General features: G+C 46.2%; 1 protein-coding gene across 8 annotated transcripts in view; it reads right to left on the bottom strand.

Moving 5' to 3' along the window:
- The window catches only part of CDH4 (cadherin 4), a 796,373-nt gene that overhangs the window by 62,672 nt on the left and 713,477 nt on the right, over positions 1-20,224 (bottom strand). The window lies entirely within an intron of this gene.

The following is a 20,224-nucleotide window of genomic DNA, read 5'->3' on the forward strand; positions in this document are numbered from 1 at the left end:
TGGATGCCAGCGTGATCCGGAAGGGTCAGAGAGAGTCCTGCATTGTGGACAGAGGGAGGGGCACTCCCGGTAAACAAAAGTTATCTCCTCGTGAGGAGGTGGAGGCGGTGAGGGCCTCCACCCGTCCTAGGAAGAACTATTCTGTTTATGCAGAACCCAGAGAAATGGATGTTTCGGAGAGTTATGATGTTGAGTGGGTTCGTGATCCGGTGAACGGTGGATTCCGCTGCCGGGAGAAGTTTCCCCAGATGGGCTACTTCATGAGACCAAGAGTTAGCCGGATGGCACCTGATTATCAAGAATTGCCACAGCAGTCCCAGGATGTGACTGTGGGAGACTGCCGTCGGGAACAGCTTGCGCCTGACGCCCGTCGGAAGGTGAGACAGCGCTCATTCAGCCCAGGCAGAGTCTACTCGCCGGTTGCGGCTCGAGAGGTGCGCGTGCCGGCGCGAAGGTACGTGGCAGAGGAGGAGGAGTACTTCCAGAGACCCCTGCGTGGATACGCAACAACGGCAGCGGAGCAGCTACGTGCCGAGGGGCAACCGCCTCCTGTGCCTGCGCCGAGGTATGGACTAGTCCCGAGGAGGGGGGGAGATCAAAATCAACAGTCCCCTCCAGGACTGACTTTAAGTAATCTCAACTGGAAGGTGTTCCAGAAATACCACCCCCCCACTGATGTCCTTAGTTACCTAAATTTGTTTGAGGTGACGTGCCGGGACATGGGTGTAGCCCCAGAACTTTACATGGCTGTGCTTCGGCCCCTAGTTTGTGGTGATTTGTCAGAACTTATGGGACATCTCCCTTTGGAAGAAATAAATGACTATGAAAGCTTCAAGAGGCTAGTCATGCAGCGGCATGGCTTGCACCCTGAACATTATCGTAAAGCTTTCAGGAAAGTGGAAAAGGGGGGGCTTACTGACAACATTGCGGTTTTTTCTGCAAAGATGGCCCAAAATTTCGAACTGTGGCTGGCGGCTGAAGGGGTGGAGGATGTGAAAGAAATCAAACAGCTGATGCTGATTGAACAACTAATGCGCTCCCTGCCCCCTGAAATTGTTAGCCTGGTGGCTGATAAAAAACCAAAGACACTAGCAGAAGCTACTACTCTTGCCGAATCTTTTTGGCTGAACCGCACCCATCTTGTTAATAAAGGACAGAGTAATATGTATAAAGCTACAGCGTCATCGGGAAGGACCGCCCCCCCCATTAAAGAATCCAGCAAGGGATTGTCTACACCTGCTAAAGACTCTGTTGCAGCTGGGGGAGAGCGTGCTAAAGTGCCCCCGAGTTCTGGACTGTGCTTCTTTTGCAAAAAACCGGGGCACATGAAAGCAGCATGTCCCCAGTTGGCTGGGAAAAAGTCCACCGTCCTTACCTCCACGCCTGCTGTTCGCATGATACAGCAGCAGGAAGAAGATTGGGAGGAGGGGCCGGCCAAATCTGGAGCGGTGGAGAGCTTGGCTCCGGAGGAGGAGGGTGAGGTGACCCCTGTTGGGAACAAACCTGAAAAAACTAGTATCACCGTGGGTCCTGTTTGCACCCGGGGAACTCGAAAATCACCCCATGTGAATTGGGCGAACTTGGAGTTTTCCGCTCCTATTGAAGTCAATAAAACTGTTGTGAACTTGTACCGGGACACTGGGTCTGACATCACTAGCGTCTCAAAAGATTTGGTTTTGCCTAGTCAGATGCAGGAAAGACCCTTAAAAATCAGTCCTTATGGGGTAGAAGAAATTTTGCAGCCCACAGCAATAGTCCCCCTTAAATACAAAGGTTACAGCGGGGACCATCTGGTAATTGTTCATGATCCAGGAGTTTGCAAAAGCCCAGTTTTGGTTGGGAATGATCTTGGGTTCCAAGTTTATTTGCAACAACAGCTGAATGGGAATCCGGTAACTGTAGCAACTCCCCCCATCCCATCCCAGGCAGGGAGAAACTCAGTGGAGCCTGAGACGGGGTTGAATAGAAAACCCGGAGGGGAGGGAGAGTTACCTGTTTTGGATGTGGACTCTAGTAAGAACTTTAACGCTTCTGTTGAAATGGAGGACTGGGGAACAACACCTCAAGGTTTGAGGGCTGAGGAGAGCTTTGTCCCGGGTGGGAAAGGTGGAAGTTTGGCGCCTGATGCTATAACTCCCAAAGCTACTGAAACTGCAACACCTGAGAAATTGGTGGGAAGGAGGGTTGGCTTGATACGCATTGCCCCTCCTTGTGTTAATCAGCCCTGCTCAGCGTCTGACGTAATCCCCAGGATCCATCGAATTGTTGTGCCTTCTTTTCGAAGTATAGACTCTGTTACTGAGACTCTACCAAAAGTTTTGTCCCAGTGGAACCAGCCCAATTTCCAAAAGAGTAAGCCTGGTGGTGGAAATTTAATTCCACAATCTACAACTGTTGATTTGGTTACCTCTAAGGACTTTGGGGGGGATCTTTGTGTTCCAGTTCCTGAACCCCAGGGTTGTGTGAACTTTACTTTGGAGAAAAGTGTGTTGAAATATACAGTTTCTCCCCAGCAGCCTGATGAAAACCCCCAAGCAACACAGACTGTGAACTATGTCAGCTTGTCTGGCCAGCCAAAAGCTGAGAGGCCAGCAGAAGCAGGGGGGTCTGTCCAGCCAAGTCAAGACGCTATAGAAAGTTTTGAGTTTTTTGATCATTCTCTCCTAGGTTGCCGAGAAGCTGTGGAAATTCTCCCTTGTGAGACTGAGTTTATCGCTGATGTGTTTAACAAAGAAATTCTTTGCCCACAGCTCAAGGACTTTAAAGACCCAGACGACGTGTTTTTTGTTTTTCAAAAGATGTTTTATGATGCAAATGTTTGTGTTAGGAAGAAATTGAATTTGGTGGGTCTTTTACAGAATTTCAGTCCTAGGAACCAGTACGATGATGGTATGAGCAAAAATGGTTTTGGTTTTGTTTGGAATTCTATTTTGCCCAATCCCTGTGTTCAAAATCTGTTGGGAGTGTTCAGAGGAAAATGGGAGGGATTGGAAAGGGTTGAGTTGATTTTTTCTGAATCGTGGCCAGAGCAGCTTAAGCATGTGCAGAGTGCCTTGGCGCGATTGCAAGATGCCAACCTGACCAGTAAGGTATATCAATGTCAGTTTGCTCAGGGAAGAGTGATTCCCTTAGAATTCAGATTGGGCTTGGGAAACATTAGATCCCGGAAGGCAGAAATCCATGGTGTGTTGGAATGGTTTTTACATCGATGCCTGAGAACCTTTGAATGGCTAAAACAAGCCCTTGCAAGTTTTTGGGTGAACCTAGCCCATAGCCCTCAGCGTCCCTTTAAAATGCAAACCAACGCTAGTCAAATAGGATTAAGAGAAGGTTTGGACAATGAGAGAAGTTGGCAACCCGTGGTGTATTTGAACAAAGAATGGTTGCCCCAGGGAAAAGACCGTCTCATTGTTGAACCCAAAGGTCTTTCTGGTTTGGAGATAGTGATTCAAAGCGTGGAGAAAGGAGACTGTGCTGTAACTTTGACTTGTGCCAGTCTTCCCCTGAGGTTAGATGCTTACTGGCCTGACCCTAGTGCCTTTGATTCTGTGCCTTATCAGGAGAAATATCAAAAGGTGCTTGACTCTTTTAGAGACCATCATGCTGATACTGTGAAACTGTATGTGAAACTTGAGTTTGCTTTGCTAATCGCCTTGGGAGGTGGAGAACAAGGGATTTTTGTATCTTTAGGCTTCCCAAAAGATATTTTCGAGGGGTCATCTTCATTTACCCTACCCAGAACATAGGTTAGGAAGTTTTTTGTTATTTCACAGCTTTTTTTACTGTGCCTGTGGTATTGATCCAGAGCTGTTTGTGTAACCCCCTCACATTGCAGGAAAGAACAACGTTGTTGCTGATACTTTGTCTAGAATGTACCAATCTGTGCCATGAAACTGTGTAAATATCGGATTAAGGGGGTGCTGCTAGTGATGTATGGTTTTAAAAGCTGCTAAAGCCCCCTGGACCGGATGATCTACCTCAGTGTGTAAATAATTTTCTTCGATGAAATTAGGGGACTTTACCCTTAATTTCATTCTAGAGGGGAGGGTGTAGTAAAGTAGGAATATTTAGAAAATTATTCTTTGGCCAAGCAAAGGAGAGTGAGGCCTTGTGGGAGTTTCGTCAGCCACAAGGACCCTGGGAACGGAATTGTGTATCTTTAAAATTCTAGACAACTGACTCCTCAGCTGAAAGGTTTATTAGAACCCAGGATGTCTTGATTAATGAAGGATCTAACACCTGAGTTCAATGATGTAAACATCCCCCCTCCCAGTGTTGTTATCTGCCCTTGAATTGCCTGGGAATGTGTCTCTGGCGGAAGGGAGGAAACCCTTTGATTTAAAAGTTTGAATTCTAAATTGGTCCAGCTGTCAAGAGGTAAATTGATAGACTAGCAAGCCGATCATTGGTGCATTCAAAAAATAATTTGAGTTTATGATTGGCTTGAAAGTTACGACGCAGGTTGCGAATTGGAAATAAAAGATCAGAGAATCCTCTGCTCTTGGCCTCTCTGCCTTTGCCCTGCAAATCGCAAAGATGCCCGGCTCTATGGTTCCAGCTTAATAGGCCGCTATTCATCTTTTGAAATGGAGATCTTCGATCGTCTTCTACTTGCAGAGGCTTAAGGAACAACAACTATCCTATCTTTGTGTTAGAGTTGTAAGTATGTAATCTTAGTTAGTCTACGTAGCTTTGTTGTTTTCTTACCTGTAACGTTCTAAAAGATGTGCCTGCTATTTTAGCATGTTTCTTATGTTATTTTAAAATAAACATTTTAAAGATGAAACTGTTTTAGTTGTGTGCCTTTCCAAAAGGGAATAGCTAAGTCCTAGCCTTACGCTTGGTTACGCTATACCATAGAACTTCTGCCTGCAAGTCTGTGGATACAGCTTGTAGAGAAGGGGACAGCCAGGCTAACGGGTCACAGCCTTCTCCCTGGGTTGTGATTCTGGGTCCCCTGGACAAGAGGGAGTGGTGGCAGCCCTACCGGGTTTTGTTTGTTCTGTTTTGCAAAAACGTAGTGTTCGTCCGCCAACCCTGTCCTGGGCGTCCTGGTCTGGCCGGAGAGCAGAGACAGGAGAAGGGAGGGGCAAGAGGTTGGGGACGAGCATTACTACACATGGAGCAGACCGTGTCCGCCATTTTGTTTTCACAGAGACCACCCAAACACCTCTCTTAACCTCACAAGAACGGCACAAAAGCAATTGTTTGTTCCAGCATCTGCAACTCGGAACATTTTTCAGCACAGAAGCAGTTGTGGCTATATCCCTTTCCTTCCTCCACAATTCTTCCCTGTGGCCTCATCAAAGTCTGCTTTTTTCTTCATGCACAGACTTGCGAAAGAAAATCCAAGTTGTGATTAGGCAGGGCAGCAACTGAGAAAATGGATATCCGTAGCGTGGTTGCTTTTAAATAGGCTCCTTTTCTGCTTTGGATTCAGACACTCAACGGGAGTACCTCAAAGCGATGCCAAAGGGCGAAATTTAAAGTAGCTTTTAATAAGACCTCCTAAGGCTTGGAGAAGTGGAACGGACCAGTGTGGTGGTGTGTTTTTTTTAAGAAAAAGGAAAAGGAGCTTGATTGCAAACGCTCTCTCCCACCCGCTCCTGCCCCGCCACAAATCCACAGCTCTACTAATCACAAACACTTCATCCTGGCTAACATATTATTTTCCTTACATGGGCTACTGAGAAAGGGATAAGAAGAAAAAAAAAATAGAGAAGTTCTGCACAGTAGGCAAATTTAAGCTAACTTTTAATTAACATTTAAGGCACAGAAGTGTGATCATGCAAATTTGTCTGCGTCTCCTCTCGCTTGCTTGATTGTTCTTGATTGAATATGATAAAAATAGACTTTATTTGAGTTCTGTGTGGGCATGGATCCCCCTTTCGGTCCCATTCCTCTCTGATTAAGCATCTGCTAACTTTGAGTGGATGTCCTCCGAAGGCGAAAAACCGCGTCGTAGGCAGAACTGAATGGCATCACAGGCTTGAAGTTCTGGAATCAGCATGACCACGCAAGTTGGGTAAATAAGCTTCTTTCCATCAGATGTGAAAAGCCCTTGATTAAAAGGGTTTTCCTTCACAGTGCCAGCATCAGCCTATGGAGGGAAGGAGTGCCATTCCATGCCTTGACTTTTCAGTTCGCATGCAGCTATCACTCAGGGGTGCAACATTCACTCAAGGCTTACACAACTCAGCAGGTCTGGTTCTCCTATCAGCTCTGGGATGGTCAGCACATGGAAACACAGCGATCTCGCAGCAAGACATGAGCACCACACACAGCCTTATCATCCCCAAGATACAGAACAAGACCCAGGAGCTGGGGGACTGCTGGGCTGGATCAGGCCATGGGCTTGGAGTTCCCTGGTCCTGTTGTAAGTGATGCCAAATTTAGTGCTGCTACAATGCATTTTGATTGGGTTGCATGCAATGCTAACTCTACTCACCCATTGAAATGAATAGATAAGACCAGGCACCCCCAAATTCAACCCTCCAGGTGTTTTGGTACTACAATTCCCATCATCCCTGACCACTGGTCCTGTTAGCTAGGGATGCTGGGAGTTGTAGTCCCAAAACATCATCTGGAGGGCCAAGTTTGAGGATGCCTGAATAAGACTAACTTACAGACTATTCATTTCAGTAGGCCTAAAACTTAGTTGCATGCAACCTATTTTTTGTTTTGTTTTTGAACACTCTAAAGGGCTGGGTATTATCATTCAGGTATGCAAGAAAAAAATGGCAATTGGCTACAAAATAATCAAGTGCAATTGCTCTGAGTGCAAACTTCTTTGGATGAGCACTGGCCCAGAAAGCAGCCTAAAAATAGTTAAATAATAATAATAATATAATAAAAGAGCATTTGTTGTGGCTACTTTTCCCCCCTACCTCATAATAATCCGATCCAAAAGAGTTCCTGAGGAATAATACATGTGGCACAGCACACAGGCTGAAATAGGATTCCTGCTTACTCTTCAAGTCGCAGGAGATTCAGGACAATGATCTCTACCAACTGACTGAGGGAAAGTGGGATCCCCCCCCCCCAAGAGTGCAATCCTAACTTAGAAGTCAGTTGAGGGCAGACAACATAATGAAAAGAAATACTAGATGCTCCTTCAGATAAGATGAGATGCAAGCAAAGCAAAAACACCACCATTCTCTGGTGTTGATGTCCTGCATAATAATAATAATAATTTATAATAATAATTTATTACTGATACCCTGCTCATCTGGCTGGGTTGCCCCAGCCATTCTGGGCGGCTTCCAACATAATAAAAACACAGCAAAGCATTGCCCATTTATTATCTGTGAAAAGTAGCTGGGAAGAGATACCTAAGGAGAAGAAGGCCTGCATGATCCTTTGAGCATCAAGGGGTTCATGGGATAAATATGCCCCAATTTACATATTAAGATAATTAGTTCTTTATCTTCCTTGCACAGACACTTCCTCCTATTTGACATATAGCTATGGGGACAGGGCTTAGCTCGTTGCTTCATTCATGCAATCATTTCCGTCAAAAACCATCATTTGGGGAGAGGGCATTGTTTCATGTTAGTGGTTTCTCGGCCATTCTTGTTGGCTATTGCAGATTCTTATTGGTTCTTGATTTAGTACCTTTTATGTGAGTAAGGGGACGCAGGTGGCGCTGTGGGTTAAAGCCTCAGCGCCTAGGAACTTGCCGATCAAAAGGTCGGCGGTTCGAATCCCTGCGGCGGGGTGCGCTCCCGCTGCTCGGTCCCAGCGCCTGCCAACCTAGCAGTTCGAAAGCACCCCTGGGTGCAAGTAGATAAATAGGGACCGCTTACCAGCGGGAAGGTAAACGGTGTTTCCGTGTGCAGCTCTGGCTCGCCAGATGCAGCTTTGTCACGCTGGCCACGTGACCCGAAAGTGTCTCTGGACAGCGCTGGCCCCTGGCCTCTTAAGTGAGATGGGCGCACAACCCCAGAGTTTGGCAAGACTGGCCCGTACGGGCAGGGGGTACCTTTACCTTTACCTTTATGTGAGTAAGTCTGTCTTAAATGTTTCCGCTCCACCCTTTAACTAGGAAAAATATATATCTAATAATCATAATAGTATTTGTTTGCCTACAACCATATTACGCCCCATGCTAAGGTGCTTTTTAGTGGTTAAGTTACCCTCTGTAGGACTTATCCTTTTCCTTGCATCGCAGAATGAGCATTTTAGGAATATCGTACTGTGCGTTGTTTTAAATTTGGCTTTTATCAGTATTTCATTTTGTTGCTAAGTCACTTGGAGACATTTCTTTTGGATGAAGCAGCAAACAAATGTTGTTGTTGTTTAGTCGTTTAGTCGTGTCGACTCTTCGTGACCCCATGGACCAGAGCACGCCAGGCACTCCTGTCTTCCACTGCCTCCCGCAGTTTGGTCAGACTCATGTTTGTGGCTTCAAGAACACTGTCCAACCATCTCGTCCTCTGTTGTCTCCTTCTCCTTGTGCCCTCCATCTTTCCCAACATCAGGGTCTTTTCCAGGGAGTCTTCTCTTCTCATAAAGTGGCCAAAGTATTGGAGTCTCAGCTTCAGGATCTGTCCTTCCAGTGAGCACTCAGGGCTGATTTCCTTAAGAATGGATGCGTTTGATCTTCTTGCAGTCCATGGAACTCTCAAGAGTCTCCTCCAGCACCATAATTCAAAAGCATCAATTCTTCAGCGATCAGCCTTCTTGATGGTCCAGCTCTCACTTCCATACATCACTACTGGGAAAACAATGGCTTTAACTATACGGACCTTTGTTGGCAAGGTGATGTCTCTGCTTTTTAAGATGCTGTCTAGGTTTACCATCGCCTTTCTCTCTTCTCTTTTTAATTTCGTGACTGCTGTCACCATCTGCAGTGATCATGGAGCCCAAGAAAGTAAAATCTGTCACTGCCTCCATTTCTTCCCCTTCTATTTGCCAGGAGGTGATGGGCCCAGTGGCCATGATCTTCTTTTTTTGATGTTGTACCTTGGGTTAAGAACTTCGTTCCGGAGGTCCGTTCTTAACCTGAAGCACCACTTTAGCTAATGGGGCCTCCTCTTGCCGCGGCGGCACCGAAGCACGATTTCTGTACTCCTCCTGAAGCAAAGTACTTAACCCAAGGTACTATTTCTGGGTTAGCGGAGCCTGTAACCGGAAGCATATGAAACCTGAAGCATATGTAAACCGAGGTACCACTGTAGTGGTTAGCACCTCAGATGAAGACCTGGAAGACTAGGGTTCAAATCCCCACTTGGCCATGAAGCTCCCTTGGTGAACTTGGGCCAGTCACTGCCTGTTAGCCTCACCTACCTCACAGGGTTGTTGTGGATATTAAATGAGGAGGTGGTGAGTCATGTACACCACCTTGAGTTCCTTGGGATATAAATGCAATAAAATAAAATAAAACTGTCAAGCGCGGTGCTAGGCATGTTTCTCACAGACTGGGAGCGACCACTGAAATAGCCTGTTCTTGTGTAGGAACCTTCCGTACCTCCTGAAGATGAGGCTCCTGAAAAGGGGCTTCTATGAAGACTGCAGGGTGTATTTGTGTACAGTGGAAGCTCGGGTTGCGAACGTGATCCGTGCGGGATGCACATTCGCAAGCCGCAGCGTTCACAATGTCTGTGTGGGTTGTGATTCGGCACTTTTGCACATGCGCAAAGCACGATTTAGTGCTTCTGTGCATGCGTGGCTGCCAAAACCTGGAAGTAACCCGTTCCGCTATAGTGGTACCTCTGGATGCGAACGGGATCTGTTCCGGAGCCCCGTTCGCATCCTGAGTAGAACGTAACACGTGACTGGGCATCTGCGCATGCGCAGGTCACATCTTGCCGCTTCCGCGCATGCACGCGATGCCATTTTGAGTGTCTGCGCATGTGCGAGCGGTGAAACCCGGAAGTAACGCGTTCTGTTACTTCCGAGTTGCCGCTGAGCGTAACCTGAAAACGCTCAACTTGAAGCATATTCAACCCAAGGTATGACTGTACTTCCGGGTTTCGGCAGTCCGCAACCCCAAAAAACGCGACCTCAAGTGGACGCAACCTGAGGTATGACTGTATGTATTTGCACCATAGTGTGTATTACACACACAATAACTTAAGAAGAGCTTGCTGGACCAGGCCAAAGGCCCATCTAGTCCAGCTTCCTGTTCTCACAGTGGCTGACCAGATGCCTGGAGGAAACATCACTGGAGGATTTGCTCCCCTGCTGTGGTCTTCAGCAACTGGTATTCAGAAGCATTGCTGTGGAGGCAGAGCCTTGCTATCATGGCTAGTATCTATATTCTCCATGAATTTGTCTCACCCTCTTTTAAAGTCATCTATGTTGGTGGCCATCACTGCCTTCTGTGGCAGCGAGCTCCATAGTTTAACTATGTGCTGTGCGAGGAAGTATTTTATTTCATCTGGCCTGAATCTCCTAATATTCAGCTTCACATTCCTTACTTTGTGCCTCAGAAGCTCATCCACCCGTGTCTTGTGTCTAAAGCCTCGTCCGAGTTATACGAACAAGAAAACCAGATTGCGTTTCTCCAGCTGCATGGCTTGACTGTCCCAGTCGACCACCAGCACAGCCAATTCCTTTTTTTGCTCCGGTCCAACTGCTAAGTTTTACATAGCAACGTTAATTCCCGCTGTAGAACACGTGGGGCTTAGCAGCAGTGTATTGCAAAGCCCTCCTGGGCTATGTTTATATCCTGAAACTATTAAGCTTCAAGCCTCCTGCTTTGATTGACAGGTAATTTGAGAGCAAGATAGGATGTGCTTTTGTGCGCGTTAGTGATGAGCTCAGCCCTTGATTTCTCCTCCGTCGGCACTGTGCCAAGCGCAAACCTCCGTTGCCATCTTCCAGCCTCTTTCCTTCCCCCACCGTAACTCAGAGCAGAATTGCTTCAAGTGGAACTGTGTGGTTTTCTTGCCGCTGAAACAAATCCTACTCTGAAAAGACACGGTGGGGCTGCAGTGGTGGTAGTGTGGGATATCATAAGAGGGAGGGAGAACAGAGACAGGGCTTTGTGTCACTCTTGTATTTCACAACATCCAAAGCTGGCCATGGTTCTGATTGCAAAAGTCAAAGAGAAGCACACCTGTCCAGCAGGTGGAGGTGAAGCAATTTGCCATGGATACATTGCAGGATGAAGTCAAGGTACAAAACCATTCCCCACTTCCCTCCTGCTGGATAGAGCAAACATGTGCCTTAAATTCTGGCTGGGGTAACCAAATGTTAGGGGCGCCGGTGGCGCTGTGGGTTAAACCACAGAGCCTAGGACTTGCCGATCAGAAGGTTGGCAGTTTGAATACCCACGACGGGGTGAGTTCCCGTTGCTCGGTCCCTGCTCCTGCCAACGTAGCAGTTTGAAAGCACGTCAAAGTGCGAGTAGATAAATAGGTACCACTCTGGCGGGTAGGTAAACGGCGTTTCCGTGCGCTGCTCTGGTTTGCTAGAAGCGGCTTAGTCATGTTGGCCACATGACCTGGAAGCTGTATGCCGGCTCCCTTGTCCAATAAAGCGAGATGAGCGCCGCAACCCCAGAGTTGGCTACAACTGGACCTAATGGTCAGGCGTCCCTTTACCTTTAATCAAATGTTACATGAAATACTCTTACTATGACTTGCCAGAAATTGCTCACCTGCTTGGATAAGGACCATAGCCTTGTGGCAGAGTGTCTGCTTTGCATGTGAAAAGTCCCAGGTTCAAGACCTGGCATCTCTAGGATGCCCCCGCCCCCCGCCCAAACCCCTGGGGAGCTGCTGCCAGTCACCACAGAAAATTCTGGACTAGGTGGACCAATGGCCTTCCTATACTTAAAGCAGCTTCCTATATTATCATTTGCTTAGCGCATTTAGGCCAGGGTTCAGCAAACTTGGGTCTCCAGCTGTTTTTGGACTACAGTTCCCATCTTCCCTGACCACTGGTCCTGCAAGCTAGGAACGATGGGAGCTGTAGTCCAAAAACAGCTGGAGACCCAAGTTCGGGAAACCCCGATTTAGATCCTGCCTTTATTTCACCATGGAACTCAATGCAGGCACATCTGAAATGTCAAGGTGGACTCACATCCAAGCACCAGTCTGATCTATACCAGATTTCAGGGCTCTGATAATGACCTGGGATGCCAGGATTTCTTGACAAGAAGTGCAGCATCAGATTTAGTGTGGTGTGGGTGGTTCCTCTGCACAGGGTGCTGAGCAAAGGAGGCTCAAAATTGAGAAGATCCATCATTGAGAAGATCCAAAACCTTCCCTGTTTTAATTTATGATTGTAATTTGGTTGCCCAGAATAAAATGTGGTTTGCTGTATCATTTGCAGCCTTGATTGCTTTTTGCAAAAATACAGAATATGCGGGAGATAGCAAATGCTTAGGTTACAGTCCTTCCTTGGGAGCAGGGCCCATCCAACAAATGTGGGGCTCATGTCTGAGAAAACATGCCCAGGACTCGGCTATTAATATTGCTAGAACAAGGCTCTATTTTTGTGCCTACCTGGAATGGATTTCTGACTATAACCAGGAGGCTGATTTATTTTAAAGGTCACTTTTGCTAAAGAGCAGTAGTTTATATAACTGTAAAATACCCTCAGGTTTGAATTATGGAAAAGAGCAATGGGGAACGTGCAAAGCTGTTTCTGGCCCTTGCAAAAACTTTCTGCTCAGTTCTCAAATTTAGAGAAATGGGTGAGTTGTCCTTTATTCCTGCTCGAGGGGGAGGCAGCAGTTTTTGATCCGTTTAAGCTGGATTCTAGGCAGAGATGTCTTGGTGACCGTAAAGCCTTGTGGGCTTTAATGCTCAGCGGACGTTTGAATGCTGCCTCCCAAAGCTTCTCTTCCTAAAGTTGTTAATAGGCAGGGTGCTCTAACAGGGGGCAAATGATTCCCGAAATCAAGCCCCATGATCCCCTTCTCCCTTTGCAAAGCGTCTTTCAGAGAGGGATGCTTTGAAGCAAAGAAGAATGTATAGGGAGGGATGCTCTTAACCCTTCAGCTGCCAGGTGGTCCCCCAATCTTTCTTCCAGTGACTTCCTTCGCACCAAGGTTCCAGGCTGATGCTTGGAAGGGAAACATGGGTCTTGAATGCTGAAGTGAGTACAGTGGTACCTCAGGTTAAGTACTTAATTCGTTCCGGAGGTCTGTTCTTAACCTGAAACTGTTCTGAACCCGAAGCACCACTTTAGCTAATGGGGCCTCCTGCTGTCGCCGCGCCGCTGGAGCACGATTTCTGTTCTCATCCTGAAGCAAAGTTCTTAACCTGAAGCACTATTTCTGGGTTAGCGGAGTCTGTAACCTGAAGCATATGTAACCTGAAGCATATGTAACCTGAGGTACCACTGTAGTGGGTAAAAGAAGTTATGGGGAAGATTCAGAGGAAACCAGCTGGTAGGGGAAGGGGTTAAGCATTCCCTTCCAAATATGGGAGTTGTTTTAGGGAAAGAAAAGCACACATCGTCCATGGCCCCCTTGCTACAATAAGGGAAGCTCAGTCCCACACTGAAAATTGCAAAGGGCGAGGCAGAAAAATGGAATCACCTTTTGCTGAGGAAGAAACCTTTTGAGATCTGGAAAGGCAGGTTTGGATGAAACACTATCATTATTCATTTCAAATCCCCCCCCCCAATGTTTTGCAGAGGAAAGGGGATGTCAAAACTTCATTGCAAATGCTTCAGTGTAACCTATAGTTTGCCTTACAACTTCGCACTGGGAAAAGTGAATAATTGGCTCTACTAACTCATCCTGTCATGACCCTGGAGTCAGGTTCCCTTTCTCCAATCGCTTGGAACTTAGGAACCTGCCTGCCTTATAAAAAGCCAGACCTTGCTCTATTATTATTATTAATAATAATTTATTTCTATGCCGCTTTATATTTTTAAAGAAAAATCACTACCCAGCTCAGCACTGCCTACACCAGCAGTTCTCAAGCTGTGGGTCCCCAGATGTTGTTGGACTACAACTCCCATCTTCCCTGAGCTCTGGCCTTGCTAGCTAGGGGTGATGGGAGTTGTAGTTCAACAACATCTGGGGACCCACAGGTTGAGAAAGGCTGGCCTACACAGATGGGCAGCATCTCTCCAGGGTTGCAGGCAGGGGTGGTGTACCCCAACCTTACCTGGAGATGCCAGGGATTGAACCTGGGAAGCTTAGCATGAATGGCAGATGTTGTCCCACAGATCTATTGCCCCTTCCTTCATGAGGATGTGGACTCTGAATCAGAAGGGGAATGGCCCAGAGGACCAGCCCCAGAAGATGGTACCACTGCCTCTCTGGCCTCAGGATGTCATATTGCTGTCCTCATAGAATCATGGAATTGTAGAGTTGGAAGAGACCCCATGGGTCCAACCGCTTGCAATGCAGGAATCTCAACCAAAGCCATCCAACTTCTGCTTAAAAACACCCAAGGAAGGAGAGTCCACCACCTTCCACTGTTGAACAGCTTCTGGAGGAAGAACTGAGGGGAGAGACTCCATCAGGCCAGGCCTCCTTCCACCTGCCTTGCTCCACTCTCTGCTTCTCAATGTGTATTGTATTGTTTTATGTACTGTGGCTTGCCGTTGTTTTATTGATTATAGTTTAGATATTATTGTAACTGTGGAGTGGATTTCTGTTTAATTTTTATATGTTGATATTATTATTTTATACTATTCTAATGATTGTTGAATGTTACTTTTTGATGGAGGCTGCCTATTTTAAAGTTATGTTTTATTATCACATTTTTGTATTGCATTAGATTGTTATAAGATGTACATTTTTTGTTTCTTCAGCTTGTAAACCGCCTTAAGTATTGTAAGATAGAAAGGCGGTATACAAATTAAAAATGATAATGGTAATAAGTTCTTCCTGAGGTTTAGTTGGAATCTCATTTCTTGTAACTGGAAGCCATTGGTTCAAGTCCTACCCTCCGGAACAGGAGAAAACAAGCTTGCTCCATCCTCCATGTGACAGCCCTTGAGATACTTGAAGAGGGCTGTCATGTCTCCTCTCATAGTGGATTCTACTGCAGAAGCTGCAGTGGTACCAGAATCTCCCCTACTCTGCAAGAGTAGTGGATGGCAGGAGAGGATTGTTTAGTCATGTCCGACTCTTTGTGACCCCATGGACCAGAGCACGCCAGGCACTCCTGTCTTCCAGGAGTGCCAGTGTGGTGTAGTGGTTAAGAGCAGTAGACTCGTAATCTGGTGAACCAGGTTCACGTCTCCGCTCCTCCACATGCAGCTGCTGGGTGACCTTGGGCTAGTCACACTTCTTTGAAGTCTCTCAGCCTCACTCACCTCACAGAGTGTTGGTTGTGCCGCTTTGAGACTCCTTAGGGTAGTGATAAAGCGGGATATTAAATCCAAACTCTTCTTCTTCTTCCCTGCCTCCCGCAGTTTGGTCAAACTCATGTTCGTAGCTTCGAGAACACTGTCCAACCATCTCGTCCTCTGCTGTCCCCTTCTCCTTGTGCCCTCCATCTTTCCCAACATCAGGGTTTTTTTTCCAGGGAGTCTTCTCTTCTCATGAGGTGGCCAAAGTATTGGAGCCTCAGCTTCAGGATCTGTCCTTCCAGTGAGCACTCAGAGCTGATTTCCTTCAGAATGGATGGGTTTGATATTCTTGCAGTCCATGGGAGGGGATTAGGCCCCTTTAACTGGAAAGGTTCCTTCCAGTGAGGGTGGGGCCAGCAATTGGGATGCAGCTGTGCTTCTATATGGGGCTCAGTCTCAGACTGATTGTTGCTGAAGCAACATCTGAGCCCTGTCATTAGTGTATGCATAATAATATGCTGGTTGCTCCTTATGCCAGAAAGGACAGCAAGACATCCAATTTTTCTTAGGAAAGGCATTTTTTGTGTGTGTAGATGGTCAAAATCATTATCTTTTTAAACTGGAAGGGCAAAGGAGGTGTTTACTAGGCAGGACCGGCCCTGCTATTAGGCAGGGTGACACAGCTGCTTTAGGCAGTGGAGGGGAAATGGACACAGCTGTGTGTGCCCTAGAGTATGCCATTGGGCAGTCCCATTGCCTGTGCTGAATTAAGAATCGACTGCCAGCCTAGTGAGCTTCTGTGCAAGAAATGGGAAGAAGCAACATCTTGTCCTTTGCCTCAGGCAGCAAAATGACTTGGGCTGGTGCTGTTACTGGAGACTGTGCCCTTTGCATTAGCTGTGGATACAACTACAACAGAATATTCTTCTGTAATGGTAAGAAGTTGGTGATCATTTCCGTTTGAATTTAGCTCTTTTGGGGATCTATATCTGCAGCCTTGATGACAAATGTCTCAAAATTGTTTGTAAACATGATATGAATCCACTCTGCTTTAATTCTGCAGAATTTTCTTTTAGTCATTTTGCTTTATGGCTGTGGTCTTTGGCTGATTCTGGTAAAACTGAACTAATTCAATAGCGAATAAGGCGTTAAGGAGAGTGAGTCATCTGTACATTATGCAGAATAAAAGCAGGGATTTCTATATTGCAGTATTTCTGTATTACAGATACTGGTGCCAGACAGACGGTAGTTGCTTAAACTCTACTTATTGCATTTACAAAGTATTTGCTCAGGCAGGAGTCAGACCTTATACACTTTGGGTTTTTAATTTTTTAAATAAAAAATGGCCACTAGATGTCACTACCTTTCACTGAAATGAAGGTTAAAAGGGAAGCCTGCCTCTCTCTCTCTCTCTCTCTCTCTCTCTCTCTCTCTCTCTCTCTCTCTCTCTCTCTCCTCCCCCCACCCCATTTTTCCTGGCAGTTTAAAATGTTTTACCATCTTAACCCCTGCTTTGAGTCTTAGGATGCTGTGAGTAGTCTGTGCTGCAGTGCAGTACAGAAGATGCTTACAAGGCAAGAACCAGTTTAGCTTACTGGTTGTGCTTGCATGGGGAGTCTGTGGCCATGCAAATATGATTAGGCTACAACTCACACCATCCCTTCATGCACCTCCTCCGCGAGAGGAGTGTGGCGACATGAGAAAGGGCCTTGTTTGTGGTGGCTCCCTGTTTGTGGAATGCTGTCTCTCCAGGGAGGCTCACCTGGGACCTCCTTCTCCTCATGGCTGGTGGAGTGAGGCCCATGCACCCTGGGCTGGCACACTCTTCCATTTTTCCCCAAGACAGATGGACTACCTCTCTGGCCATGCAGACGGATAGGAGTGAAAAGCTGAACAAGATTTGGAAGTCCTCATGCTCCCCATCCCTAACCTTAAATGAGGAAAATATCACAGTGTGGAATGTGTGCAGCTCTGCTTAAAATCCCCCACAGCTCAAAACATCACAAAACACTGTGAACATCATAAATAAAATAAAATAAAATAAATCCACAGCAGAAGACAATGTACTTACAAACAAGTGAGAAAGTGTAAATACCAAATGTGCCTTTCCAAAGCATTACCTTTGATCCAGATTCTCACACTAGGTGAGAACTCTCTTATGAAGGCACACTTACATCTGTTTGGATGTTCAAAAGCCACGTATTTACAACTTCCACAAGAAAGCATTTCCATGAGAGAACGATAGGGGAGTCGCAAGAACGTAAAACGAGTCCTGCTAAATCAGAGCAAAGGACTGTCAAGTCCAGCATCTTGTTTAGCTGTGTGAAAACGATTGTCTAAATTCATGCTGCAGAACGGGCTTTGCTTCCTATTTGCTGTCTTAACTGATAACTGCATTTGGGCTGAGGAAGAAATATTCTGGAACAGAGATATTTCCAGAGTCTGGTAGATCCTGTCAACATCTGGAGGCTTCCAAGCCAGGCATATGCAGGAAGACAAATATGCCACTAGGTTCACACCATGCATTTAAAGCACTTTGATATCGCTTTAAACAGTCGTGCCTGCCCCCGAGGATTCTGGGAGCTGTGGTTTGTTAAGGGTGCTGAGAGTTGGTAGGAGACCCCTCGCAGAACTACAATTCCCAGAGAGGTTTAACAATTAACCCCTCTTCACAGGAAACTCTGGGAACTGTAACTCTGTGAGGCGAATAGGAGCCGCCTGGCGCTGTTGGTTAAACCACAGAGCCTAGGACTTGCCAATCAGAAGGTCGGCGGTTCGAATCTCCATGACGGGGTGGGCTCCCGTTGCTCGGTCCCTGCTCCTGCCAACCTAGCAGTTTGAAAGCACACCAAGTGCAAGTAGATTAATAGGTACCGCTCCGGCGGGAAGGTAAACGGTGTTTCCGTGTGCTGCTCTGGTTCGCCAGAAGCGGCTTAGTCATGCTGGCCACATGAAATGGAAGCTGTGCGCCAGCTCCCTTGGCCAATAAAGCAAGATGAGCGCCGCAACCCCAGAGTCGGCCACGACTGGACCTAATTGTCAGGGGTCCCGTTACCTTTAACAACTCTCAGTACCCTTAGCAAACCACAGCTCCCATAATACTTTGGGGGAAGCTTCACCAGTTACCATAGCACTTCAAATATGTGGTGTGAATTGTGGCCTAGGACGTTTTAATGACTCATCAGAAGCTGCTCCACATTCTGAATCCACTCTGATGCTTGGTGGATAATTCCCCGCCGCCACCCTCAGTCTGCAACAGTATTTCTGGAATGCAACTAAACAGCTCTGCCCACGCCTAGGTTTCACACATAACAGTCTTTTTTTTTTTTTAGTTCTTTTATATCTGCATAAGTTAAAACCTAGACTTTCTTCTTCTTCTAAAGCTTTTCTGCAACAAGATTCACACACACACACACACACACACAGACACAGTGCAGAAGAGTGGGTCCCAAGTTTTGTTGGTGTTGGGTATGAAAACCAAGGTGGCCATGCAATCTGATTTATAGAAGACAGTTCTCTATTTGAAGGCACCTTTGCTGTGAAAGTCTGCCTGGCATAAAGGTAATGATCCCTGAGCAGGGAGACTAGTACTGTATTTACCTTCTGGAAAGCAGCCTGAGTGGACCCAGAGACCACCCAGTTACAATTTCCTCACTATGCTAAGATGTACTGTATGGAATTATGGTAATCATGTCCAATTTTGACTCTATTCATATAATTCAATGGGCTAAGTTCAAGGTGCTGGTTTGGGTGTATAAAGCCCTGAGACCAGGATAGGTTAGAGATAATCGTTCTCCTTATATATCCAGTTAAAACGTTTTAAGTGCAATATACAATGTGACACTAGATGGTGGTGGCCAGCCTCATGGAAAATTCAATGTACAGTGGTACCTTGGGTTACAGATGCTTCAGGTTACAGACTCTGCTAACCCAAAAATAGTACCTCAGGTTAAGAACTTTGCTTCAGGATGAAAACAGAAATTATGCGGTGGCAGCGGGAGGCCCCATTAGCTAAAGAGGTACCTCAGGTTAAGAACAGTTTCAGGTTAAGAATGGACCTCCAGAACGAATTAAGTTCTTAACCCGAGGTACCACTGTACTTTTAAAAACACGTTTTTTTAAAAAAGCATTTTCAGAATGTTTTTATATCTGTGTGTAGATTCCACCTAGGTGAGGGGCTTCTGCAGAAACCATCTTATCAGGAAGTCCATTCTGCACAATATAGGAATTAAGTCTTTAGTATTGTGGCACCCAGGGGTGCCGGTCTACTGTGAAACTGATGAAGCTTAAAAGCTTCAGGGGCTCTAATCCCTGAGGGGTTTAGTCCACATTGCTTTAAAAAATTGGGTTTAGTTGACCCAATTTGAGTCACACAACTCAAACTGGTTAAATTTTTTGTTGCCTGTGTTTCAACAATCCCAAAGTTTGAGAGTCAGTAGCACAGAGGTTGTAAAGATGTGGTGATCTGCTGTGGAACGATTCCATTGAAGAAGATAAAAGTAGTTACCCAGAACTCATTGCTGGTTGTGAAGGCTCCCCCCCATGGCAGTTCAAGCTTGAGGGCCCCCAAAATGTAGGTCCGCCACTGGCGGCACCTACCTTTTGAAACTTCCTCCTGTTATATATCAGATGGGCACCATCTTTTCAGCAGCTGCTGAAGGTCTCGCTCTTCCCACAATCCTTTTAGGTAGACATATTTCACAGACTGCATCCGTGTTGGAATCAGGTGGGTTTTACTCAGAGTAGCCCCATCAAAATGGATGGACATTGACTTTGTCACATCCACTGATTTCAGCAGGTCGACTCTGAGGTAAACCTAACTGAATACCACCCATTGTTTTTAGACATTTTTATTGTTTTATCAATTGTTTGTTTGCCACCCTGGACTCCTTTAGGAAGAAGGGTGGGATATCAATTTAAATAATAATAACAACATGCCATTTTAATGCAAATATGTGGCTTCTTTTGTCTTCTTTTTTGGCAACGTGTCTCCACTATTTGTTGGTGGTGCCTAAGT

This window comes from Podarcis gaigeae, assembly GCF_964106915.1.
Source record: "Podarcis gaigeae genome assembly, chromosome: 6".
Classification (NCBI taxonomy): domain Eukaryota; kingdom Metazoa; phylum Chordata; class Lepidosauria; order Squamata; family Lacertidae; genus Podarcis; species Podarcis gaigeae.